Source organism: Chiloscyllium plagiosum, unplaced genomic scaffold, assembly GCF_037043375.1.
Source record: "Chiloscyllium plagiosum isolate Xiang-an unplaced genomic scaffold, Cpla_swu_hap1 HiC_scaffold_41, whole genome shotgun sequence".
In the NCBI taxonomy this organism is placed as follows: domain Eukaryota; kingdom Metazoa; phylum Chordata; class Chondrichthyes; order Orectolobiformes; family Hemiscylliidae; genus Chiloscyllium; species Chiloscyllium plagiosum.
Window position 1 is genome coordinate 41507737 of NW_028270179.1, and position 27961 is coordinate 41535697.

At 54.3% G+C, this 27961-nt stretch overlaps 1 protein-coding gene across 2 annotated transcripts in view; it reads right to left on the reverse strand.

Moving 5' to 3' along the window:
* LOC122545650 (perforin-1-like) overlaps window positions 1-27316 on the reverse strand; it is a 52984-nt gene extending 25668 nt beyond the window's left edge. For both annotated transcript variants that reach the window (XR_015754055.1, XM_087981916.1), the window contains exon 1: window positions 27057-27316. The gene's annotated coding sequence lies outside the window, so the exon portion shown is untranslated. The remainder of the gene's footprint in view (window positions 1-27056) is intronic.
* Between the last annotated feature and the right edge of the window lie 645 nt (window positions 27317-27961).

The window sequence follows — 27961 nt, forward strand, 5'->3', positions numbered from 1 at the left end:
GACAGCACGGGGTTAGATACAGAGTAAAGCTCTCTCTACACTGTCCCCCCATCAAACACTCCCAGGGACAGGGACAGCACGGGGTTAGATACAGAGTAAAGCTCCCTCTACACTGTCCCCCCATCAAACACTCCCAGGGACAGGGACAGCACGGGGTTAGATACAGAGTAAATCTCCCTCTACACTGTCCCCCATCAAACACTCCCAGGGACAGGGACAGCACGGGGTTAGATACAGAGTAAAGCTCCCTCTACACTGTCCCCCCCATCAAACGCTCACAGGGACAAGGACAGCACGGGTTTAGATACAGAGTAAAGCTCCCTCTACACTGTCCCCCCATCAAACACTCCCAGGGACAGGGACAGCACGGGTTTAGATACAGAGTAAAGCTCCCTCTACACTGTCCCCCCATCAAACACTCCCAGGGACAGGGACAGCACGGGGTTAGATACAGAGTAAAGCTCCCTCTACACTGTCCCCCACATCAAACACTCCCAGGGACAGGGACAGCACGGGGTTAGATACAGAGTAAAGCTCCCTCTACACTGTCCCCCCATCAAACACTCCCAGGGACAGGGACAGCACGGGGTGAGATACAGAGTAAAGCTCCCTCTACACTGTCCCCCCATCAAACACTCCCAGGGACAGGGACACCGCGGGGTTAGATACAGAGTAAAGCTCCCTCTACACTGTCCCCCCAACAAACACGGTCAGGGACATCACGGGGTTAGATACAGAGTAAAGCTCCCTCTACACTGTCCCCCCAACAAACACGGTCAAGGACAGCCCGGGGTTAGATACAGAGTAAAGCTCCCTCTACACTGTCCCTCCATCAAACACTCCCAGGGTCAGGGACATCACGGGGTTAGATACAGAGTAAAGCTCCCTCTACACTGTCCCCCCAACAAACACGGTCAAGGACAGCCCGGGGTTAGATACAGAGTAAAGCTCCCTCTACACTGTACCCCCAACAAACACGGTCAGGGACATCACGGGGTTGGATACAGAGTAAAGCTGCCTCTACACTGTCCCCCCCATCAAACACTCCCAGGGACAGGGACAGCACGGGGTTAGATACAGAGTAAAGCTCTCTCTACACTGTCCACCCCATCAAACACTCCCAGGGACAGGACAGCACAGGGTTAGATACAGAGTAAAGCTCCCTCTACACTGTCCCCCACATCAAACATTCCCAGGGACAGGGACAGCACGGGGTTAGATACAGAGTAAAGCTCCCTCTACACTGTCCCCCACATCAAACATTCCCAGGGACAGGGACAGCACGGGGTTAGATACAGAGTAAAGCTCCCTCTACACTGTCCCCCCATCAAACACTCCCAGCAACAGGGACAGCACGGGGTTAGATACAGAGTAAAGCTCCCTCTACACTGTCCCCCCATCAAACACTCCCAGGGACAGGGACAGCACGGGGTTAGATACAGAGTAAAGCTCCCTCTACACTGTCCCCCACATCAAACATTCCCAGGGACAGGGACAGCACGTGGTTAGATACAGAGTAAAGCTCCCTCTACACTGTCCCCCCCATCAAACACTCCCAGGACAGGGACACCGCGGGGTTAGATACAGAGTAAAGCTCCCTCTACACTGTCCCCCCATCAAACACGGTCAGGAACAGCACGGGGTTAGATACAGAGTAAAGCTCCCTCTACACTGTCCCCCCAACAAACACGGTCCGGGACATCACGGGGTTAGATACAGAGTAAAGCTCCCTCTACACTGTCCCCCCAACAAACACGGTCAAGGACAGCCCGGGGTTAGATACAGAGTAAAGCTCACTCTACACTGTCCCTCCATCAAACACTCCCAGGGACAGGGACAGCATGGGGTTAGATACAGAGTAAAGCTCCCTCTACACTGTCCCCCATCAAACACTCCCAGGGACAGGGACAGCACGGGGTTAGATACAGAGTAAAGCTCCCTTTACACTGCCCCCCATCAAACACTCCCAGGGACAGGGACAGCACGGGGTTAGATACAGAGTAAAGCTCCCTCTACACTGTCCCCCCATCAAACACTCCCAGGGACAGGGACAGGGACAGCACGGAGTTAGATACAGAGTAAAGCTCCCTCTACACTGGCCATCATCAAACACTCCAAGGGATAGGGACAGCACGGGGTTAGATACAGAGTAAAGCTCCCTCTACACTGTCCCCCCATCAAACACTCCCAGGGACAGGGACAGCACGGGGTTAGATACAGAGTAAAGCTCTCTCTACACTGTCCCCCCATCAAACACTCCCAGGGACAGGACAGCACGGGGTTAGATACAGAGTAAAGCTCCCTCTACACTGTCACCCCATCAATCACTCCCAGGGACAGGACAGCACGGGGTTAGATACAGAGTAAAGCTCCCTCTACACTGTCACCCCATCAAACACTCCCAGGGACAGGACAGCACAGGGTTAGATACAGAGTAAAGCTCCCTCTACACTGTCACCCCATCAAACACTCCCAGGGACAGGACAGCACAGGGTTAGATACAGAGTAAAGCTCTCTCAACACTGTCCCCCCCATCAAACACTACCAGGGACAGAACAGCACAGGGTTAGATACAGAGTAAAGCTCCCTCTACACTGTCCCCCATCAAACACTCCCAGGGACAGGGACAGCACGGGGTCAGATACAGAGTAAAACTCCCTCTACACTGTCACCCCATCAAACACTCCCAGGGACAGGGACAGCACGGGGTTAGATACAGAGTTATGCTCCCTCTACACTGTCCCCCCATCAAACACTCCCAGGGACAGGGACAGCACGCGGTTAGATACAGAGTAAAGCTCCCTCTACACTGTCCACCATCAAACACTCCCAGGGACATGGACAGGTTGGGTTACATACAGAGTAAAGCTCCCTCTCCACTGTCCCCCCATCAAACACTCCCAGGGACAGGACAGCACGGGGTTAGATACAGAGTAAAGCTCCCTCTACACTGTCCCCCCATCTAACACTCCCAGGGACAGGGACAGCACAGGGTTAGATACAGAGTGAAGTTCTCTCTACACTGTCCCCCCATCAAACACTCCCAGGGACAGGGACAGCACGGGGTTAGATACAGAGTTATGCTCCCTCTACACTGTCCCCCCATCAAACACTCCCAGGGACAGGGACAGCACGGGGTTAGATACAGAGTAAAGCTTCCTCTACACTGTCCACCATCAAACACTCCCAGGGACAGGGACAGGTTGGGTTACATACAGAGTAAAGCTCCCTCTCCACTGTCCCCCCATCAAACACTCCCAGGGACAGGACAGCACGGGGTTAGATACAGAGTAAAGCGCCCTCTACACTGTCCCCCCATCTAACACTCCCAGGGACAGGGACAGCACAGGGTTAGATACAGAGTAAAGCTCCCTCTACACTGTCCCCCCATCAAACACTCCCAGGGACAGGACAGCACAGGGTTAGATACAGAGTAAAGTTCTCTCTACACTGTCCCCCCATCAAACACTCCCAGGACAGGGACAGCACGGGGTTAGATACAGAGTAAAGCTCCCTCTACACTGTCCCCCCATCAAACACTCCCAGGGACAGGGACAGCACAGGGTTAGATACAGAGTAAAGCTCCCTCTCCACTGTCCCCCCATCAAACACCCCCAGGGACAGGGACAGCACGGGGTTAGATACAGAGTAAAGCTCCCTCTACACTGTCCCCCATCAAACACTCCCAGGGACAGGACAACACGGGGTTAGATACAGAGTAAAGCTCCCTCTACACTGTCCCCCCATCTAAAACTCCCAGGGACAGGGACAGCACAGGGTTAGATACAGAGTAAAGTTCTCTCTACACTGTCCCCCCATCAAACACTCCCAGGGACAGGGACAGCACGGGGTTAGATACAGAGTAAAGCTTCCTCTACACTGTCCCCCCATCAAACACTCCCAGGGACAGGACAGCACGGGGTTAGATACAGAGTAAAGCTCTCTCTACACTGTCCCCCCATCAAACACTCCCAGGGACAGGACAGCACAGGGTTAGATACAGAGTAAAGCTCTCTCTACACTGTCCCCCCATCAAACACTCCCAGGGACAGGGACAGCACGGGGTTAGATACAGAGTAAAGCTCCCTCTACACTGTCCCCCCATCAAACACTCCCAGGGACAGGACAGCACAGGGTTAGATACAGAGTAAAGCTCTCTCTACACTGTCCCCCCATCAAACACTCCCAGGACAGGACAGCACAGGGTTAGATACAGAGTAAAGCTTCCTCTACACTGTCCCCCCCATCAAACACTCCCAGGGACAGGGACAGCACGGGGTTAGATACAGAGTAAAGCTCCCTCTACACTGTCCCTCCATCAAACACTCCCAGGGACAGGGACAGCACGGGGTTAGATACAGAGTAAAGCTCCATCTACACTGTCCACCATCAAACACTCCCAGGGACAGGGACAGCGCGGGGTTAGATACAGAGTAAAGCTCCATCTACACTGTCCACCATCAAACACTCCCAGGGACAGGACAGCACGGGGTTAGATACAGAGTAAAGCTCCCTCTACACTGTCCCCCCATCAAACACTCCCAGGGACAGGGACAGCACAGGGTTAGATACAGAGTAAATCTCCCTCTACACTGTCCCCCCATCAAACACTCCCAGGGACAGGGACAGCACGGGGTTAGATACAGAGTAAAGCTCTCTCTACACTGTCCCCCCATCAAACACTCCCAGGGACAGGGACAGCACGGGGTTAGATACAGAGTAAAGCTCTCTCTACACTGTCCCCCCCATCAAACACTCCCAGGGACAGGACAGCACAGGGTTAGATACAGAGTAAAGCTCCCTCTACACTGTCCCCCCATCAAACACTCCCAGGGACAGGACAGCACGGGGTTAGATACAGAGTAAAGCTCCCTCTACACTGTCCCCCATCAAACACTCCCAGGGACAGGGACAGCACGGGGTTAGATACAGAGTAAAGCACCCTCTACACTGTCCCCCCATCAAACACTCCCAGGGACAGGGACAGCACGGGGTTAGATACAGAGTAAAGCTCCCTCTACACTGCCCCCCCATCAAACACTCCCAGGGACAGGGACAGCACGGGGTTAGATACAGAGTAAAGCTCCCTCTATACTGTCCCCCCCACCAAACACTCCCAGGGACAGGGACAGCACGGGGTTAGATACAGAGTAAAGCTCCCTCTACGCTGTCCCCCATCAAACACTCACAGGGACAGGGACAGCGCGGGGTTAAATACAGAGTAAAGCTCCCTCTACACTGTCCCCCATCAAACACTCCCAGGGACAGGGACAGCACGGGGTTAGATACAGAGTAAAGCTCCCTCTACACTGTCCCCCCATCAAACACTCCCAGGGACAGGGACAGCACGGAGTTAGATACAGAGTAAAGCTCCCTCTACACTGTCCCCCCCATCAAACACTCCCAGGGACAGGGACAGCACGGGGTTAGATACAGTGTAAAGCTCTCTCTACACTGTCCCCCCCATCAAACACTACCAGGGACAGGGACAGCACGGGGTTAGATACAGAGTAAAGCTCCATCTACACTGTCCCCCATCAAACACTCCCAGGGACAGGGACAGCACGGGGTTAGATACAGAGTAAAGCTCCCTCTACACTGACCCCCCATCAAACACTCCCAGGGACAGGGACAGTACGGGGTTAGATACAGAGTAAAGCTCCATCTACACTGTCCCCCATCAAACACTCCCAGGGACAGGGACAGCACGGGGTTAGATACAGAGTAAAGCTCTCTCTACACTGTCCCCCCCATCAAACACTCCCAGGGACAGGGACAGCACGGGGTTAGATACAGAGTAAAGCTCCCTCTACACTGTCCCCCCATCAAACACTCCCAGGGACAGGGACAGCACGGAGTTAGATACAGAGTAAAGCTCCCTCTACACTGACCCCCCATCAAACACTCCCAGGGACAGGGACAGTACGGGGTTAGATACAGAGTAAAGCTCCATCTACACTGTCCCCCATCAAACACTCCCAGGGACAGGGACAGCACGGGGTTAGATACAGAGTAAAGCTCTCTCTACACTGTCCCCCCCATCAAACACTCCCAGGGACAGGGACAGCACGGGGTTAGATACAGAGTAAAGCTCCATCTACACTGTCCCCCATCAAACACTCCCAGGGACAGGGACAGCACGGGGTTAGATACAGAGTAAAGCTCTCTCTACACTGTCCCCCCCATCAAACACTCCCAGGGACAGGGACAGCGCGGGGTTAAATACAGAGTAAAGCTCCCTCTACACTGTCCTCCCATCAAACACTCCCAGGGACAGGGACAGCACGGGGTTAGATACAGAGTAAAGCTCCCTCTACGCTGTCCCCCCCATCAAACACTCCCAGGGACAGGGACAGCGCGGGGTTAAATACAGAGTAAAGCTCCCTCTACACTGTCCCCCCATCAAACACTTTCAGGGACAGGGACAGCACGGAGTTAGATACAGAGTAAAGCTCCCTCTACACTGTCCCCCCCATCAAACACTCCCAGGGACAGGGACAGCACGGGGTTAGATACAGAGTAAAGCTCCCTCTACACTGTCCCCCCCCATCAAACACTCCCAGGGACAGGGACAGCGCGGGGTTAAATACAGAGTAAAGCTTCCTCTACACTGTCCCCCCATCAAACACTTTCAGGGACAGGGACAGCACGGAGTTAGATACAGAGTAAAGCTTCCTCTACACTGTCCCCCCATCAAACACTCCCAGGGACAGGGACAGCACGGGGTTAGATACAGAGTAAAGCTCCATCTACACTGTCCCCCATCAAACACTCCCAGGGACAGGGACAGCACGGGGTTAGATACAGAGTAAAGCTCCCTCTACACTGTCCCCCCATCAGACACTCCCAGGGACAGGGACAGCACAGGCTTAAATACAGAGTAAAGCTTCCTCTACACTGTCCCCCCATCAAACACTTCCAGGGACATGGACAGCATGGAGTTAGATATAGAGTAAAGCTCTCTCTACACTGTCCCCCCATCAAACACGGTCAGGGACAGCACGGGGTTAGATACAGAGTAAAGCTCCCTCTACACTGTCCCCCCCATCAAACACTCCCAGAGACAGGGACAGCATGGGGTTAGATACAGAGCAAAGCTCCCTCTACACTGTTCCCCCATCAAACACTCCCAGGGACTGGGACAGCACGGGGTTAGATACAGAGTAAATCTCCCTCTACACTGTCCCCCCATCAAAACCTCCCAGGACAGGGACAGCACGGGGTTAGATACAGAGTAAAGCTCCCTCTACACTGTCCCCCCATCAAACACTCCCAGGGACAGGGACAGCACGGGGTTAGATACAGAGTAAAGCTCCCTCTACACTGTCCCCCCATCAAACACTCCCAGGGACAGGGACAGCACGGGGTTAGATACAGAGTAAAGCTCCCTCTACACTGTCCCCCCATCAAACACTCCCAGGGACAGGGACAGCACGGGGTTAGATACAGAGTAAAGCTCCCTCTACACTGTCCCTCCCATCAAACACTCCCAGGGACAGGACCGCACGGGGTTAGATACAGAGTAAAGCTCCCTCTACACTGTCCCTCCATCAAACACTCCCAGGGACAGGGACAGCGCGGGGTTAGATACAGAGTAAAGCTCTCTCTACACTGTCCCCCCCATCAAATGCTCCCAGGGACAGGGACAGCACGGGGTTAGATACAGAGTAAAGCTCCCTCTACACTGTCCCCCCATCAAACACTCCCAGGGACAGGGACAGCACGGAGTTAGATACAGAGTAAAGCTCCCTCTACACTGTCCCCCCATCAAACACTCCCAGGGACAGGGATAGCACGGGGTTAGATACAGAGTAAAGCTCCCTCTACACTGTCCCCCCATCAAACACTCCCAGGGACAGGGACAGCACGGGGTTAGATACAGAGTAAAGCTCCCTCTACACTGTCCCCCCATCAAACACTCCCAGGGACAGGGACAGCACGGGGTTAGATACAGAGTAAATCTCCCTCTACACTGTCCCCTCACCAAACACTCCCAGGGACAGGACAGCACGGGGTTAGATACAGAGTAAAGCTCCCTCTACACTGTCCCCCCCATCAAACACTACCAGGGACAGGGACAGCACGGGGTTAGATACAGAGTAAAGCTCCATCTACACTGTCCCCCATCAAACACTCCCAGGGACAGGGACAGCACGGGGTTAGATACAGAGTAAAGCTCCCTCTACACTGTCCCCCCATCAAACACTCCCAGGGACAGGGACAGCACGGAGTTAGATACAGAGTAAAGCTCCCTCTACACTGTCCCCCCCATCAAACACTCCCAGGGACAGGGACAGCACGGGGTTAGATACAGAGTAAAGCTCCATCTACACTGTCCCCCATCAAACACTCCCAGGGACAGGGACAGCACGGGGTTAGATACAGAGTAAAGCTCCCTCTACACTGTCCCCCCATCAAACACTCCCAGGGACAGGGACAGCACGGGGTTAGATACAGAGTAAAGCTCTCTCTACACTGTCCCCTCCATCAAACACTCCCAGGGACAGGGACAGCACGGGGTTAGATACAGAGTAAAGCTCCCTCTACACTGTCCCCCCCATCAAACACTCCCAGGGACAGGGACAGCACGGGGTTAGATACAGAGTAAAGCTCCCTCTACACTGTCCCCCCCCATCAAACACTCCCAGGGACAGGGACAGCGCGGGGTTAAATACAGAGTAAAGCTTCCTCTACACTGTCCCCCCATCAAACACTTTCAGGGACAGGGACAGCACGGAGTTAGATACAGAGTAAAGCTTCCTCTACACTGTCCCCCCATCAAACACTCCCAGGGACAGGGACAGCACGGGGTTAGATACAGAGTAAAGCTCCATCTACACTGTCCCCCATCAAACACTCCCAGGGACAGGGACAGCACGGGGTTAGATACAGAGTAAAGCTCCCTCTACACTGTCCCCCCATCAAACACTCCCAGGGACAGGGACAGCACAGGCTTAAATACAGAGTAAAGCTTCCTCTACACTGTCCCCCCATCAAACACTTCCAGGGACATGGACAGCATGGAGTTAGATATAGAGTAAAGCTCTCTCTACACTGTCCCCCCATCAAACACGGTCAGGGACAGCACGGGGTTAGATACAGAGTAAAGCTCCCTCTATACTGTCCCCCATCAAACACTCCCAGGGACAGGGACAGCACGGGGTTAGATACAGAGTAAAGCTCCCTCTACACTGTCCCCCCATCAGACACTCCCAGGGACAGGGACAGCACAGGCTTAAATACAGAGTAAAGCTTCCTCTACACTGTCCCCCCATCAAACACTCCCAGGGACTGGGACAGCACGGGGTTAGATACAGAGTAAATCTCCCTCTACACTGTCCCCCATCAAACACTCCCAGGGACAGGACAGCACGGGGTTAGATACAGAGTAAAGCTTCCTCTACACTGTCCCCCCCATCAAACACTCCCAGGGACAGGGACAGCACGGGGTTAGATACAGAGTAAAGCTCTCTCTACACTGTCCCCCATCAAACACTCCCAGGGACAGGACAGCACGGGGTTAGATACAGAGCAAAGCTCCCTCTACACTGTCCCCCCATCAAACACTCCCAGGGACTGGGACAGCACGGGGTTAGATACAGAGTAAATCTCCCTCTACACTGTCCCCCCATCAAACACGCCCAGGGACTGGGACAGCACGGGGTTAGATACAGAGTAAAGCTCCCTCTACACTGTCCCCCCATCAAACACTCCCAGGGACAGGGACAGCACGGGGTTAGATACAGAGTAAAGCTCCCTCTACACTGTCCCTCCCATCAAACACTCCCAGGGACAGGACCGCACGGGGTTAGATACAGAGTAAAGCTCCCTCTACACTGTCCCTCCATCAAACACTCCCAGGGACAGGGACAGCGCGGGGTTAGATACAGAGTAAAGCTCTCTCTACACTGTCCCCCCCATCAAATGCTCCCAGGGACAGGGACAGCACGGGGTTAGATACAGAGTAAAGCTCCCTCTACACTGTCCCCCCATCAAACACTCCCAGGGACAGGGACAGCACGGGGTTAGATACAGAGTAAAGCTCCCTCTACACTGTCCCTCCCATCAAACACTCCCAGGGACAGGACCGCACGGGGTTAGATACAGAGTAAAGCTCCCTCTACACTGTCCCCCCATCAAACACTCCCAGGGACAGGGACAGCACGGGGTTAGATATAGAGTAAAGCTCCCTCTACACTGTCCCCCATCAAACACTCCCAGGGACAGGGACAGCGTGGGGTTAGATACAGAGTAAAGCTCCCTCTACACTGTCCCCCATCAAACACTCCCAGGGACAGGGACAGCACGGGGTTAGATACAGAGTAAAACTCCCTCTACACTGTCCCCCCCATCAAACACTCCCAGGGACAGGGACAGCACGGAGTTAGATACAGAGTAAAGCTCCCTCTACACTGTCCCCCATCAAACACTCCCAGGGACAGGGACAGCGTGGGGTTAGATACAGAGTAAAGCTCCCTCTACGCTGTTCCCCCATCAAACACTCCCAGGGACAGGGACAGCACGGGGTTAGATACAGAGTAAAGCTCCATCTACACTGTCCCCCCCATCAAACACCCCCAGGGACAGGGACAGCACGGGGTTAGACACAGGGTAAAGCTCCCTCTACACTGTCCCCCCATCAAACACTCCCGGGGACAGGGACAGCACGGAGTTAGATACAGAGTAAAGCTCCCTCTACACTGTCCCCCCCATCAAACACTCCTAGGGACAGGGACAGTACGGGGTTAGATACAGAGTAAAGCTCCCTCTACACTGTCCCCCCATCAAACACTCCCAGGGACAGGACAGCACAGGGTTAGATACAGAGTAAAGCTCCCTCTGCACTGTCCCCCCATCAAACACTCCCAGGGACAGGGTCAGCACAGGGTTAGATACAGAGTAAAGCTTCCTCGACACTATCCCCCATCAAACACTCCCAGGGACAGGGACAGCGCGGGGTTAGATACAGAGTAAAGCTCCCTCTGCACTGTCCCCCCATCAAACACTCCCAGGGACAGGGACAGCGCGGGGTTAGATACAGAGTAAAGCTCCCTCTGCACTGTCCCCCCCATCAAACACTCCCAGGGACAGGGACAGCGCGGGGTTAGATACAGAGTAAAGCTCCCTCTGCACTGTCCCCCCATCAAACACTCCCAGGACAGGGACAGTACGTGGTTAGATACAGAGTAAAGCTCCCTCTACACTGTCCCCCCCATCAAACACTCCCAGGGACAGGGACAGCGCGGGGTTAGATACAGAGTAAAGCTCCCTCTACACTGTCCCCCATCAAACACTCCCAGGGACAGGGACAGCGCGGGGTTAGATACAGAGTAAAGCTCCCTCTACGCTGTCCCCCATCAAACACTCCCAGGGACAGGGACAGCGCGGGGTTAAATACAGAGTAAAGCTCCCTCTACACTGTCCCCCCATCAAACACTTTCAGGGACAGGGACAGCACGGAGTTAGATACAGAGTAAAGCTCCCTCTACACTGTCCCCCCCATCAAACACTCCCAGGGACAGGGACAGCACGGGGTTAGATACAGAGTAAAGCTCCTTCTACACTGTCCCTCCATCAGACACTCCCAGGGACAGGGACAGCACAGGCTTAAATACAGAGTAAAGCTCCCTCTACACTGTCCCCCCATCAAACACTTCCAGGGACATGGACAGCATGGAGTTAGATATAGAGTAAAGCTCTCTCTACACTGTCCCCCCATCAAACACGGTCAGGGACAGCACGGGGTTAGATACAGAGTAAAGCTCCCTCTACACTGTCCCCCCCATCAAACACTCCCAGAGACAGGGACAGCATGGGGTTAGATACAGAGTAAAGCTCCCTCTACACTGTCCCCCCATCAAACACGGTCAGGGACAGCACGGGGTTAGATACAGAGTAAAGCTTCCTCTACACTGTCCCCCCCATCAAACACTCCCAGGGACAGGGACAGCACGGGGTTAGATACAGAGTAAAGCTCCCTCTACACTGTCCCCCATCAAACACTCCCAGGGACAGGACAGCACAGGGTTAGATACAGAGTAAAGCTCCATCTACACTGTCCCCCATCAAACACTCCCAGGGACAGGACAGCACGGGGTTAGATACAGAGTAAAGCTCCATCTACACTGTCCCCCCATCAAACACCCCTCGGGACACTAACAGCACGGGGTTAGATACAGAGTAAAGCTCCCTCTACACTATCCCCCCATCAAACACTCCCAGGGACAGGGTCAGCACAGGGTTAAATACAGAGTAAAGCTCCCTCGACACTATCCCCCCATCAAACACTCCCAGGGACAGGGTCAGCACAGGGTTAAATACAGAGTAAAGCTCTCTCTACACTGTCCCCCCATCAAACACTCCCAGGGACAGGGACAGCACCGGGTTAGATACAGAGTAAAGCTCCCTCTACACTGTCCCCCCATCAAACACTCCCAGGGACAGGGACAGCACGGGGTTAGATACAGAGTAAAGCTCCCTCTACACTGTCCCCCCCATCAAACACTCCCAGGACAGGGACAGTACGTGGTTAGATACAGAGTAAAGCTCCCTCTACACTGTCCCCCCCATCAAACACTACCAGGGACAGGGACAGGGACAGCGCGGGGTTAGATACAGAGTAAAGCTCCCTCTACACTGTCCCCCATCAAACACTCCCAGGGACAGGGACAGCGCGGGGTTAGATACAGAGTAAAGCTCCCTCTACGCTGTCCCCCATCAAACACTCCCAGGGACAGGGACAGCGCGGGGTTAAATACAGAGTAAAGCTCCCTCTACACTGTCCCCCCATCAAACACTTTCAGGGACAGGGACAGCACGGAGTTAGATACAGAGTAAAGCTCCCTCTACACTGTCCCCCCCATCAAACACTCCCAGGGACAGGGACAGCACGTGGTTAGATACAGAGTAAAGCTCCTTCTACACTGTCCCTCCATCAGACACTTCCAGGGACAGGGACAGCACGGGGTTAGATACAGAGTAAAGCTCCCTCTACACTGTCCCCCCATCAAACACTCCCAGGGACAGGGACAGGGACAGCACAGGGTTAGATACAGAGTAAAGCTCCCTCTACACTGTCCCCCCATCAAACACTCCCAGGGACAGGGACAGCACAGGCTTAAATACAGAGTAAAGCTCCCTCTACACTGTCCCCCCATCAAACACTTCCAGGGACATGGACAGCATGGAGTTAGATATAGAGTAAAGCTCTCTCTACACTGTCCCCCCATCAAACACGGTCAGGGACAGCACGGGGTTAGATACAGAGTAAAGCTCCCTCTACACTGTCCCCCCCATCAAACACTCCCAGAGACAGGGACAGCATGGGGTTAGATACAGAGTAAAGCTCCCTCTACACTGTCCCCCCATCAAACACTCCCAAGGACTGGGACAGCACGGGGTTAGATACAGAGTAAATCTCCCTCTACACTGTCCCCCCCATCAAACACTCCCAGGGACAGGGACAGCACGGGGTTAGATACAGAGTAAAGCTCCCTCTACACTGTCCCCCATCAAACACTCCCAGGGACAGGACAGCACAGGGTTAGATACAGAGTAAAGCTCCATCTACACTGTCCCCCCATCAAACACCCCCAGGGACAGGGACAGCACAGGGTTAGATACAGAGTAAAGCTCCCTCTACACTGTCCCCCCATCAAACACTCCCAGGGACAGGGACAGCACGGGGTTAGATACAGAGTAAAGCTCCCTCTACACTGTCCCCCCCATCAAACACCCCCAGGGACAGGGACAGCACGGGGTTAGATACAGAGTAAAGCTCCCTCTGCACTGTCCCCCCATCAAACACTCCCAGGGACAGGGACAGCACGGGGTTAGATACAGAGTAAAGCTCTCTCTACACTGTCCCCCCATCAAACACTCCCAGGGACAGGGACAGCACAGGGTTAGATACAGAGTAAAGCTCCCTCTACACTGTACCCCCAACAAACACGGTCAGGGACATCACGGGGTTGGATACAGAGTAAAGCTCCCTCTACACTGTCCCCCCAACATACACGGTCAAGGACAGCCCGGGGTTAGATACAGAGTAAAGCTCTCTCTACACTGTCCCTCCATCAAACACTCCCAGGGACAGGGACAGCACGGGGTTAGATACAGAGTAAAGCTCCCTCTATACTGTCCACCCCATCAAACACTCCCAGGGACAGGACAGCACAGGGTTAGATACAGAGTAAAGCTCCCTCTACACTGTCCCCCACATCAAACATTCCCAGGGACAGGGACAGCACGGGGTTAGATACAGAGTAAAACTCCCTCTACACTGTCCCCCACATCAAACATTCCCAGGGACAGGGACAGCACGGGGTTAGATACAGAGTAAAGCTCCCTCTACACTGTCCCCCCATCAAACACTCCCAGCAACAGGGACAGCACGGGGTTAGATACAGAGTAAAGCTCCCTCTACACTGTCCCCCCATCAAACACTCCCAGGGACAGGGACAGCACGGGGTTAGATACAGAGTAAAGCTCCCTCTACACTGTCCCCCACATCAAACATTCCCAGGGACAGGGACAGCACGGGGTTAGATACAGAGTAAAGCTCCCTCTACACTGTCCCCCCCATCAAACACTCCCAGGACAGGGACACCGCCGGGTTAGATACAGAGTAAAGCTCCCTCTACACTGTCCCCCCATCAAACACGGTCAGGAACAGCACGGGGTTAGATACAGAGTAAAGCTCCCTCTACACTGTCCCCCCAACAAACACGGTCTGGGATATCACGGGGTTAGATACAGAGTAAAGCTCCCTCTACACTGTCCCCCCAACAAACACGGTCAAGGACAGCCCGGGGTTAGATACAGAGTAAAGCTCACTCTACACTGTCCCTCCATCAAACACTCCCAGGGACAGGGACAGCATGGGGTTAGATACAGAGTAAAGCTCCCTCTACACTGTCCCCCATCAAACACTCCCAGGGACAGGGACAGCACGGGGTTAGATACAGAGTAAAGCTCCCTTTACACTGCCCCCCATCAAACACTCCCAGGGACAGGGACAGCACGGGGTTAGATACAGAGTAAAGCTCCCTCTACACTGTCCCCCCATCAAACACTCCCAGGGACAGGGACAGGGACAGCACGGGGTTAGATACAGAGTAAAGCTCCCTCTACACTGTCCCCCCATCAAACACTCCCAGGGACAGGGACAGGGACAGCACGGGGTTAGATACAGAGTAAAGCTCCCTCTACACTGTCCCCCCATCAAACACTCCCAGGGACAGGGACAGGGACAGCACAGGATTAGATACAGAGTAAAGCTCTCTCTACACTGTCCCCCCATCAAACACTCCCAGGGACAGGACAGCACGGGGTTAGATACAGAGTAAAGCTCCCTCTACACTGTCACCCCATCAATCACTCCCAGGGACAGGACAGCACAGGGTTAGATACAGAGTAAAGCTCCCTCTACACTGTCACCCCATCAAACACTCCCAGGGACAGGACAGCACAGGGTTAGATACAGAGTAAAGCTCTCTCTACACTGTCCCCCCATCAAACACTCCCAGGGACAGGGACAGCACAGGGTTAGATACAGAGTAAAGCTCTCTCAACACTGTCCCCTCCATCAAACACTCCCAGGGACAGAACAGCACAGGGTTAGATACAGAGTAAAGCTCCCTCTACACTGTCCCCCATCAAACACTCCCAGGGACAGGGACAGCACGGGGTCAGATACAGAGTAAAGCTCCCTCTACACTGTCACCCCATCAAACACTCCCAGGGACAGGGACAGCACGGGGTTAGATACAGAGTTATGCTCCCTCTACACTGTCCCCCCATCAAACACTCCCAGGGACAGGGACAGCACGCGGTTAGATACAGAGTAAAGCTCCCTCTACACTGTCCACCATCAAACACTCCCAGGGACAGGGACAGGTTGGGTTACATACAGAGTAAAGCTCCCTCTCCACTGTCCCCCCATCAAACACTCCCAGGGACAGGACAGCACGGGGTTAGATACAGAGTAAAGCTCCCTCTACACTGTCCCCCCATCAAACACTCCCAGGGACAGGGACAGCACGGGGTTAGATACAGAGTAAATCTCCCTCTACACTGTCCCCCATCAAACACTCCCAGGGACAGGGACAGCACGGGGTTAGATACAGAGTAAAGCTCTCTCTACACTGTCCCCCCATCAAACACTCCCAGGGACAGGGACAGCACGGGGTTAGATACAGAGTAAAGCTCCCTCTACACTGTCCCCCCATCAAACACTCCCAGGGACAGGGATAGCACGGGGTTAGATACAGAGTAAAGCTCCCTCTACACTGTCACCCCATCAAACACTCCCAGGGACTGGGACAGCACGGGGTTAGATACAGAGTAAATCTCCCTCTACACTGTCCCCCATCAAACACTCCCAGGGACAGGGACAGCACGGGGTTAGATACAGAGTAAAGCTCCCTCTACACTGTCCCCCCCATCAAACGCTCACAGGGACAGGGACAGCACGGGTTTAGATACAGAGTAAAGCTCCCTCTACACTGTCCCCCCATCAAACACTCCCAGGGACAGGGACAGCACGGGTTTAGATACAGAGTAAAGCTCCCTCTACACTGTCCCCCCATCAAACACTCCCAGGGACAGGGACAGCACGGGGTTAGATACAGAGTAAAGCTCCCTCTACACTGTCCCCCACATCAAACACTCCCAGGGACAGGGACAGCACGGGGTTAGATACAGAGTAAAGCTCCCTCTACACTGTCCCCCCATCAAACACTCCCAGGGACAGGGACAGCACGGGGTGAGATACAGAGTAAAGCTCCCTCTACACTGCCCCCCCATCAAACACTCCCAGGGACAGGGACACCGCGGGGTTAGATACAGAGTAAAGCTCCCTCTACACTGTCCCCCCAACAAACACGGTCAGGGACATCACGGGGTTAGATACAGAGTAAAGCTCCCTCTACACTGTCCCCCCAACAAACACGGTCAAGGACAGCCCGGGGTTAGATACAGAGTAAAGCTCCCTCTACACTGTCCCTCCATCAAACACTCCCAGGGTCAGGGACATCACGGGGTTAGATACAGAGTAAAGCTCCCTCTACACTGTCCCCCCAACAAACACGGTCAAGGACAGCCCGGGGTTAGATACAGAGTAAAGCTTCCTCTACACTGTCCCCCCAACAAACACGGTCAGGGACAGCACGGGGTTAGATACAGAGTAAAGCTCCCTCTACACTGTACCCCCAACAAACACGGTCAGGGACATCACGGGGTTGGATACAGAGTAAAGCTCCCTCTACACTGTCCCCCCAACATACACGGTCAAGGACAGCCCGGGGTTAGATACAGAGTAAAGCTCTCTCTACACTGTCCCTCCATCAAACACTCCCAGGGACAGGGACAGCCCGGGGTTAGATACAGAGTAAAGCTCCCTCTACACTGTCCCCCCCATCAAACACTCCCAGGGACAGGGACAGCACGGGGTTAGATACAGAGTAAAGCTCCCTCTGCACTGTCCCCCCATCAAACACTCCCAGGGACAGGGACAGCACGGGGTTAGATACAGAGTAAAGCTCTCTCTACACTGTCCACCCCATCAAACACTCCCAGGGACAGGACAGCACAGGGTTAGATACAGAGTAAAGCTCCCTCTACACTGTCCCCCACATCAAACATTCCCAGGGACAGGGACAGCACGGGGTTAGATACAGAGTAAAGCTCCCTCTACACTGTCCCCCACATCAAACATTCCCAGGGACAGGGACAGCACGGGGTTAGATACAGAGTAAAGCTCCCACTACACTGTCCCCCCATCAAACACTCCCAGCAACAGGGACAGCACGGGGTTAGATACAGAGTAAAGCTCCCTCTACACTGTCCCCCCATCAAACACTCCCAGGGACAGGGACAGCACGGGGTTAGATACAGAGTAAAGCTCCCTCTACACTGTCCCCCACATCAAACATTCCCAGGGACAGGGACAGCACGGGGTTAGATACAGAGTAAAGCTCCCTCTACACTGTCCCCCCCATTAAACACTCCCAGGACAGGGACACCGCGGGGTTAGATACAGAGTAAAGCTCCCTCTACACTGTCCCCCCATCAAACACGGTCAGGAACAGCACGGGGTTAGATACAGAGTAAAGCTCCCTCTACACTGTCCCCCCAACAAACACGGTCCGGGACATCACGGGGTTAGATACAGAGTAAAGCTCCCTCTACACTGTCCCCCCAACAAACACGGTCAAGGACAGCCCGGGGTTAGATACAGAGTAAAGCTCACTCTACACTGTCCCTCCATCAAACACTCCCAGGGACAGGGACAGCATGGGGTTAGATACAGAGTAAAGCTCCCTCTACACTGTCCCCCATCAAACACTCCCAGGGACAGGGACAGCACGGGGTTAGATACAGAGTAAAGCTCCCTTTACACTGCCCCCCATCAAACACTCCCAGGGACAGGGACAGCACGGGGTTAGATACAGAGTAAAGCTCCCTCTACACTGTCCCCCCATCAAACACTCCCAGGGACAGGGACAGGGACAGCACGGAGTTAGATACAGAGTAAAGCTCCCTCTACACTGGCCATCATCAAACACTCCAAGGGATAGGGACAGCACGGGGTTAGATACAGAGTAAAGCTCTCTCTACACTGTCCCCCCCATCAAACACTCCCAGGGACAGGGACAGCACGGGGTTAGATACAGAGTAAAGCTGCCTCTACACTGTCCCCCCATCAAACACTCCCAGGGACAGGACAGCACGGGGTTAGATACAGAGTAAAGCTCCCTCTACACTGTCACCCCATCAATCACTCCCAGGGACAGGACAGCACAGGGTTAGATACAGAGTAAAGCTCCCTCTACACTGTCACCCCATCAATCACTCCCAGGGACAGGACAGCACAGGGTTAGATACAGAGTAAAGCTCCCTCTACACTGTCACCCCATCAAACACTCCCAGGGACAGGGACAGCACGGGGTTAGATACAGAGTAAAGCTCTCTCAACACTGTCCCCCCCATCAAACACTCCCAGGGACAGAACAGCACAGGGTTAGATACAGAGTAAAGCTCCCTCTACACTGTCCCCCATCAAACACTCCCAGGGACAGGGACAGCACGGGGTCAGATACAGAGTAAAGCTCCCTCTACACTGTCACCCCATCAAACACTCCCAGGGACAGGGACAGCACGGGGTTAGATACAGAGTTATGCTCCCTCTACACTGTCCCCCCATCAAACACTCCCAGGGACAGGGACAGCACGGGGTTAGATACAGAGTAAAGCTCCCTCTACACTGTCCACCATCAAACACTCCCAGGGACAGGGACAGGTTGGGTTACATACAGAGTAAAGCTCCCTCTCCACTGTCCCCCCATCAAACACTCCCAGGGACAGGACAGCACGGGGTTAGATACAGAGTAAAGCGCCCTCTACACTGTCCCCCCATCTAACACTCCCAGGGACAGGGACAGCACAGGGTTAGATACAGAGTAAAGCTCCCTCTACACTGTCCCCCCATCAAACACTCCCAGGGACAGGACAGCACAGGGTTAGATACAGAGTAAAGTTCTCTCTACACTGTCCCCCCATCAAACACTCCCAGGACAGGGACAGCACAGGGTTAGATACAGAGTAAAGCTTCCTCTACACTGTCCCCCCATCAAACACTCCCAGGGACAGGACAACACGGGGTTAGATACAGAGTAAAGCTCCCTCTACACTGTCCCCCCATCAAACACTCCCAGGACAGGGACAGCACAGGGTTAGATACAGAGTAAAGCTCCCTCTCCACTGTCCCCCCATCAAACACTCCCAGGGACAGGACAACACGGGGTTAGATACAGAGTAAAGCTCCCTCTACACTGTCCCCCCATCTAAAACTCCCAGGGACAGGGACAGCACAGGGTTAGATACAGAGTAAAGTTCTCTCTACACTGTCCCCCCATCAAACACTCCCAGGGACAGGGACAGCACGGGGTTAGATACAGAGTAAAGCTTCCTCTACACTGTCCCCCCATCAAACACTCCCAGGGACAGGACAGCACGGGGTTAGATACAGAGTAAAGCTCTCTCTACACTGTCCCCCCATCAAACACTCCCAGGGACAGGACAGCACAGGGTTAGATACAGAGTAAAGCTCTCTCTACACTGTCCCCCATCAAACACTCCCAGGGACAGGGACAGCACGGGGTTAGATACAGAGTAAAGCTCCCTCTACACTGTCCCCCCATCAAACACTCCCAGTGACAGGACAGCACAGGGTTAGATACAGAGTAAAGTTCTCTCTACACTGTCCCCCCATCAAATACTCCCAGGGACAGGACAGCACGGGGTTAGATACAGAGTAAAGCTCTCTCTACACTGTCCCCCCATCAAACACTCCCAGGGACAGGACAGCACAGGGTTAGATACAGAGTAAAGCTCTCTCTACACTGTCCCCCCATCAAACACTCCCAGGACAGGACAGCACAGGGTTAGATACAGAGTAAAGCTTCCTCTACACTGTCCCCCCCATCAAACACTCCCAGGGACAGGGACAGCACGGGGTTAGATACAGAGTAAAGCTCCCTCTACACTGTCCCTCCATCAAACACTCCCAGGGACAGGGACAGCACGGGGTTAGATACAGAGTAAAGCTCCATCTACACTGTCCACCATCAAACACTCCCAGGGACAGGGACAGCGCGGGGTTAGATACAGAGTAAAGCTCCATCTACACTGTCCCCCCATCAAACACTCCCAGGGACAGGACCGCACGGGGTTAGATACAGAGTAAATCTCCCTCTACACTGTCCCCCCATCAAACACTCCCAGGGACAGGACAGCACGGGGTTAGATACAGAGTAAAGCTCCCTCTACACTGTCCCCCCATCAAACACTCCCAGGGACAGGGACAGCACAGGGTTAGATACAGAGTAAATCTCCCTCTACACTGTCCCCCCATCAAACACTCCCAGGGACAGGGACAGCACGGGGTTAGATACAGAGTAAAGCTCCCTCTACACTGTCCCCCCATCAAACACTCCCAGGGACAGGGACAGCACGGGGTTAGATACAGAGTAAAGCTCTCTCTACACTGTCCCCCCCATCAAACACTCCCAGGGACAGGACAGCACAGGGTTAGATACAGAGTAAAGCTCCCTCTACACTGTCCCCCCATCAAACACTTTCAGGGACAGGGACAGCACGGAGTTAGATACAGAGTAAAGCTCCCTCTACACTGTCCCCCCCATCAAACACTCCCAGGGACAGGGACAGCACGGGGTTAGATACAGAGTAAAGCTCCCTCTACACTGTCCCCCCCCATCAAACACTCCCAGGGACAGGGACAGCGCGGGGTTAAATACAGAGTAAAGCTCCCTCTACACTGTCCCCCCATCAAACACTTTCAGGGATAGGGACAGCACGGAGTTAGATACAGAGTAAAGCTCCCTCTACACTGTCCCCCCCATCAAACACTCCCAGGGACAGGGACAGCACGGGGTTAGATACAGAGTAAAGCTCCATCTACACTGTCCCCCCATCAGACACTCCCAGGGACAGGGACAGCACAGGCTTAAATACAGAGTAAAGCTCCCTCTACACTGTCCCCCCATCAAACACTCCCAGGGACAGGGACAGCACGGGGTTAGATACAGAGTAAAGCTCTCTCTACACTGTCCCCCCCATCAAACACTCCCAGGGACAGGGACAGCACGGGGTTAGATACAGAGTAAAGCTCCCTCTACACTGTCCCCCCATCAAACACCCCCAGGGACAGGGACAGCACGGGGTTAGATACAGAGTAAAGCTCCCTCTACACTGTCCCCCCATCAAACACTCCCAGGGACAGGGACAGCACGGGGTTAGATACAGAGTAAATCTCCCTCTACACTGTCCCCCCCATCAAACGCTCCCAGGGACAGGGGCAGCACGGGTTTAGATACAGAGTAAAGCTCCCTCTACACTGTCCCCCCATCAAACACTCCCAGGGACAGGGACAGCACGGGGTTAGATACAGAGTAAAGCTCCCTCTACACTGTCCCCCCATCAAACACTCCCAGGGACAGGGACAGCACGGGGTTAGATATAGAGTAAATCTCCCTCTACACTGTCCCCCCATCAAACACTCCCAGGGACAGGGACAGCACGGGGTTAGATACAGAGTAAAGCTCCCTCTACACTGTCCCCCATCAAACACTCCCAGGGACAGGGACAGCACGGGGTTAGATACAGAGTAAAGCTCCCTCTACACAGTTCCCCCATCAAACACTCCCAGGGACAGGGACAGCACGGGGTTAGATACAGAGTAAAGCTCCCTCTACACTGTCCACCATCAAACACTCCCAGGGACAGGGACAGCACGGGGTTAGATACAGAGTAACGCGCCCTCTACACTGTCCCCCCATCAAACACTTTCAGGGACAGGGACAGCATGGAGTTAGATACAGAGTAAAGCTCCCTCTACACTGTCCCCCCATCAAACACTCCCAGGGACAGGGACAGCACAGGGTTAGATACAGAGTAAAGCTCCCTCTACACTGTCCCCCCCATCAAACACTCCCAGGGACAGGGACAGCACAGGCTTAAATACAGAGTAAAGCTCCCTCTACACTGTCCCCCCATCAAACACTTCCAGGGACATGGACAGCACGGAGTTAGATACAGAGTAAAGCTCCCTCTACACTGTCCCCCATCAAACACTCCCAGGGACAGGGACAGCACGGGGTTAGATACAGAGTAAAGCTCCCTCTACACTGTCCCCCATCAAACACTCCCAGAGACAGGACAGCATGGGGTTAGATACAGAGTAAAGCTCCCTCTGCACTGTCCCCCCATCAAACACTCCCAGGGACATGGACAGCACGGGGTTAGATACAGAGTAAAGCTCCATCTACACTGTCCCCCCCATCAAACACCCCCAGGGACAGGGACAGCACGGGGTTAGACACAGGGTAAAGCTCCCTCTACACTGTCCCCCCATCAAACACTCCCGGGGACAGGGACAGCACGGAGTTAGATACAGAGTAAAGCTCCCTCTACACTGTCCCCCCCATCAAACACTCCTAGGGACAGGGACAGTACGGGGTTAGATACAGAGTAAAGCTCCCTCTACACTGTCCCCCCATCAAACACTCCCAGGGACAGGACAGCACAGGGTTAGATACAGAGTAGAGCTCCCTCTGCACTGTCCCCCCATCAAACACTCCCAGGGACAGGGTCAGCACAGGGTTAAATACAGAGTAAAGCTCCCTCGACACTATCCCCCCATCAAACACTCCCAGGGACAGGGTCAGCACAGGGTTAAATACAGAGTAAAGCTCTCTCTACACTGTCCCCCCATCAAACACTCCCAGGGACAGGGACAGGGACAGCGCGGGGTTAGATACAGAGTAAAGCTCCCTCTACACTGTCCCCCATCAAACACTCCCAGGGACAGGGACAGCGCGGGGTTAGATACAGAGTAAAGCTTCCTCTACGCTGTCCCCCATCAAACACTCCCAGGGACAGGGACAGCGCGGGGTTAAATACAGAGTAAAGCTCCCTCTACACTGTCCCCCCATCAAACACTTTCAGGGACAGGGACAGCACGGAGTTAGATACAGAGTAAAGCTCCCTCTACACTGTCCCCCCCATCAAACACTCCCAGGGACAGGGACAGCACGGGGTTAGATACAGAGTAAAGCTCCTTCTACACTGTCCCCCCATCAGACACTCCCAGGGACAGGGACAGCACGGGCTTAAATACAGAGTAAAGCTCCCTCTACACTGTCCCCCCATCAAACACTTCCAGGGACATGGACAGCATGGAGTTAGATATAGAGTAAAGCTCCCTCTACACTGTCCCCCCATCAAACACGGTCAGGGACAGCACGGGGTTAGATACAGAGTAAAGCTCCCTCTACACTGTCCCCCCCATCAAACACTCCCAGAGACAGGGACAGCATGGGGTTAGATACAGAGTAAAGCTCCCTCTACACTGTCCCCCCATCAAACACTCCCAGGGACTGGGACAGCACGGGGTTAGATACAGAGTAAAGCTCCCTCTGCACTGTCCCCCCATCAAACACTCCCAGGGACAGGACAGCACAGGGTTAGATACAGAGTAAAGCTCCCTCTACACTGTCCCCCATCAAACACTCCCAGGGACAGGACAGCACGGGGTTAGATACAGAGTAAAGCTCCCTCTACACTGTCCCCCCCATCAAACACTCTCAGAACGAGTGTAATGCAGAATCTCTGAATCATCCTCCGGGGCAGTGTCCATTCGGCCCATCCAGTGCTGGCCTGCCCTCTCCGCTGGCGCCCCCCTCTGGGGATGTTCGGACACTGCAGGTGCCTCATTGCCGTCCATGTTGAAGGTGGTGAGGTGTTCCTGCCTCACCCACCCTCCCAGGCAGTGTGTTCCAGAGCCCCCACCTCTCTCTGGGGGGTGCGGGGGGGGGGTAAGAGGGAGAGGCTAATCCTTTCCTCAAATCCCCTTCCTGCCTTCCACATAACGCCCCCCCCCACTTCAATCCAGACGCTTCGACTATGGCGGGGGGCTCGTTCTATAAGAGCCGCTCCCTCTCGATCAGGGATTCCCCCCCCCCCCCCCCCCCCCCGCACCCAAGTGAACGTCCTGATGCTAATCCATCTCCCTCTTCACTCTCTCCATCCCTGGGCACTGTCCTGGGGAGTCTCCTCTGCACCCTCCCCTCCCTCCATTACAATCCCACCCTTCCTTGTCGTGCGGAGACCAGAACTGAACACACAGCCCTCCTGACCCACAGAGCTCCGTCCAGCTCCAGCGTCACCTCCTCCCCCCCCCTTATACACCAGCCCCCAGGACTGTTCAAGTGACATTCAGAGAGCCATGTCTCTCGGGTCATGCTGCAGCCGTCCAAAACTCTGGCGGCTTTAACCTGAGGGGGTGATCGATAACGGCCAGCCGTCAGAGGTCGTTCCTTTACCCGGAGAGTAGCGAGGGGCGCGGAATGCTTTGCCCCCATCGGTAGTCGCCTCCAGGTCAGAGTGGCGCTGGAAAAGCGCCTGCAGGTCAGGCAGCATCCGAGGAGCAGGAAAATCCAGGTTCGGGGCAAAAGCCCTTCGTCTGGAAGCTTTCGTCCGAGACGTGGATTTCCCCTGCTCCTCGTGGACGCTGCCTGACCTGCCGCGAATCTCCAGCGTCTGGGGTACCCACTGCCGCACAGTCGGAGGCTCACCAGCTTTACGGGCATTTAATCGGTCAATGGACGAGTGTGTTCGGTGAGGTGGGCGTAACAGGGTTTCACAAGTCAGCACCACGTTGAGGGCCTGGGCTGTGCCGGACTGCTCTATCTTATCGCCCTGCCCTGTCCAGGGATGTGTGGACAAGAATCCCGTGATCCCTCTGTCCTTCCTGTATTCCGTTGCGCGCTCCCTCATCCCGCCCCGTCCCTCCGAACTGCCCATCTCTCAGGGTGAAATTCAATGACCTGACCAATCGGTCTTCCATCTCCCTCCAACCTGACGCCATCTCCCTCGCCGTCAGCATTGTGGTCAGTTCTTTCTGTCGGTCACAAAGTTAGGGGTGGGGGGGGTGGGGTTGTCAGCACCCTGCACGTTTCCCCCATCCTGAGATGGATATATCTCGGAAACGGGAAGGCAGCCAGCACTAATCTGGGAGCTCTCCCAATGCACACGGGGGGCTCGCGGTCACACAGGCACCCTTCGACCACCCCAGCCTCTGTCAACCTGTGACTGAGCCCACTGTGGATACGCAGGTTATAGACGACAACTCACAGCAATTAATTACTCAATGCTGAAACACTTCCTCAAATAGATTCCACTCCTGGGTATCTGTTATTCTGTATATAAACCCCCCCGAACCCCTCAATTAGATTCCAGCCTGTAACTCCCTCCCGGGTATCTGTTATTCTGTATATAAACCACCCCAAACCCCTCAATTAGACCCCAGCCTGTAACTCCCTCCCGGGGTATCTGTTATTCTGTATATAAACCACCCCGAATCCCTCGATTAGATTCCAGTCTGTAACTCCCTCCCGGGTATCTGTTATTCTGTATATAAACCACCCTGAATCCCTCGATTAGATTCCAGTATGTAACTCCCTCCCAGGTATCTGTTTTTCTGTATATAAACCACCCCGAACCCCTCGATTAGATTCCAGTCTGTAACTCCCTCCCGGGTATCTGTTATTCTGTATATAAACCACCCCGAACCCCTCGATTAGATTCCAGTCTGTAACTCCCTCCCGGGTATCTGTTATTCTGTATATAAACCACCCTGAACCCCTCGATTAGATTCCAGTCTGTAACTCCCTCCCGGGGTATCTGTTATTCTGTATATAAACCACCGCGAACCCCTCGATTAGATTCCAGTCTGTAACTCCCTCCCAGGTATCTGTTATTCTGTATATAAACCACCGCGAACCCCTCGATTAGATTCCAGTCTGTAACTCCCTCCCAGGTATCTGTTATTCTGTATATAAACCACCCTGATCCCCTCGATTAGATTCCAGTCTGTAACTCCCTCCCAGGTATCTGTTATTCTGTATATAAACCACCGCGAACCCCTCGATTAGATTCCAGTCTGTAACTCCCTCCCGGGTATCTGTTATTCTGTATATAAACCACCCTGAACCCCTCGATTAGATTCCAGTCTGTAACTCCCTCCCGGGTATCTGTTATTCTGTATATAAACCACCGCGAACCCCTCGATTAGATTCCAGTCTGTAACTCCCTCCGGTGTATCTGTTATTCTGTATATAAACCACCCTGAACCCCTCGATTAGATTCCAGTCTGTAACTCCCTCCCGGGGTATCTGTTATTCTGTATATAAACCACCCCGAAGCCCTCGGTCAGACAGCAATGTGTAACCCCCTCCCCGGGGGAGCTGTTATTGTGTACACGACCCCTGACCTGTGTACCTGCAGACTAGCATGAGCGTCTTGTGCAGAGGCTGCTGGGGAAATGCCCCTCCGTTCCCAGGCTAACGGGGTCCGTGAGCCACCCGATCACTCTCTGTGCTCTGCACCCTCCCCCCCCCCACCCCCGCTCCCACCCTCACCACCGACCCCTCACCCAACTCTTTCCGACTCCCTGAGCATCCACGACCCACACTCACCTCTTCCTCAGCTCCCCAGCCTCCGAAGTGGTGGAGGTCCTGCCCGGGGGGTGGGGGGGGGATGTTCGGGCCGGGTGGGGTCGATAGAACGTCTTGCTGGGAGCTGGAACTCGACAGCGCGATCACCTCTCGCACGCAGAGAGAGAAAGAGAAAGAGAAAGAGAGAGAGAGAGAGACGACGGCCGACCCAAAGCGAGCTCCTCGAAACCACAATCTATGGCAACCGTCGTTGTTGTCATTTCCGGCTCGGTCGGACCATTTCTCAGCTTCTTGCGGCTTCTGCATCCAGGGATAGGGAGGGCCGGTGAGAGGGGTGGGTGGGGAGGGGTGTGGGGGAGGGGGGGGGGGGGGGGTGGCGATGCTGCGCAAGCGAAGAGATGTGTGGGAAAGGGACAAGGGGAGCGCTCTGGGTCATTGAGAGTGAGTGTGTCTGTGTGAGAGACTCGGCGAGGGTGGGGGGGGGGGGGGGGGGGCGGGGGGACAGCACAGATCTACGATGGATTCCTTTCCCATTGTAACGTCTACTTTAAGTCCCCTCGATTGGCGTCCAGTCATTCCCGGGACTCGGTAATTCCAGCAATCCTCCATCCACGAACCCCTCGATTAGATTCCAGTCTGTAACTCCCTCCCGGGTATCTGTTATTCTGTATATAAACCACACTGAACCCTTCGATTAGATTCCAGTCTCTAACTCATTCCCGGGTATCTGTTATTCTGTATATAAACCCCCCTGAACCCCTCAATTAGATTCCAGTCTGTAACTCCCTCCCGGGTATCTGTTATTCTGTATATAAACCACCCTGAACCCCTCGATTAGATTCCAGTCTGTAACTCCCTCCCGGGTATCTGTTATTCTGTATATAAACCACCCTGAACCCCTCGATTAGATTCCAGTCTGTAACTCC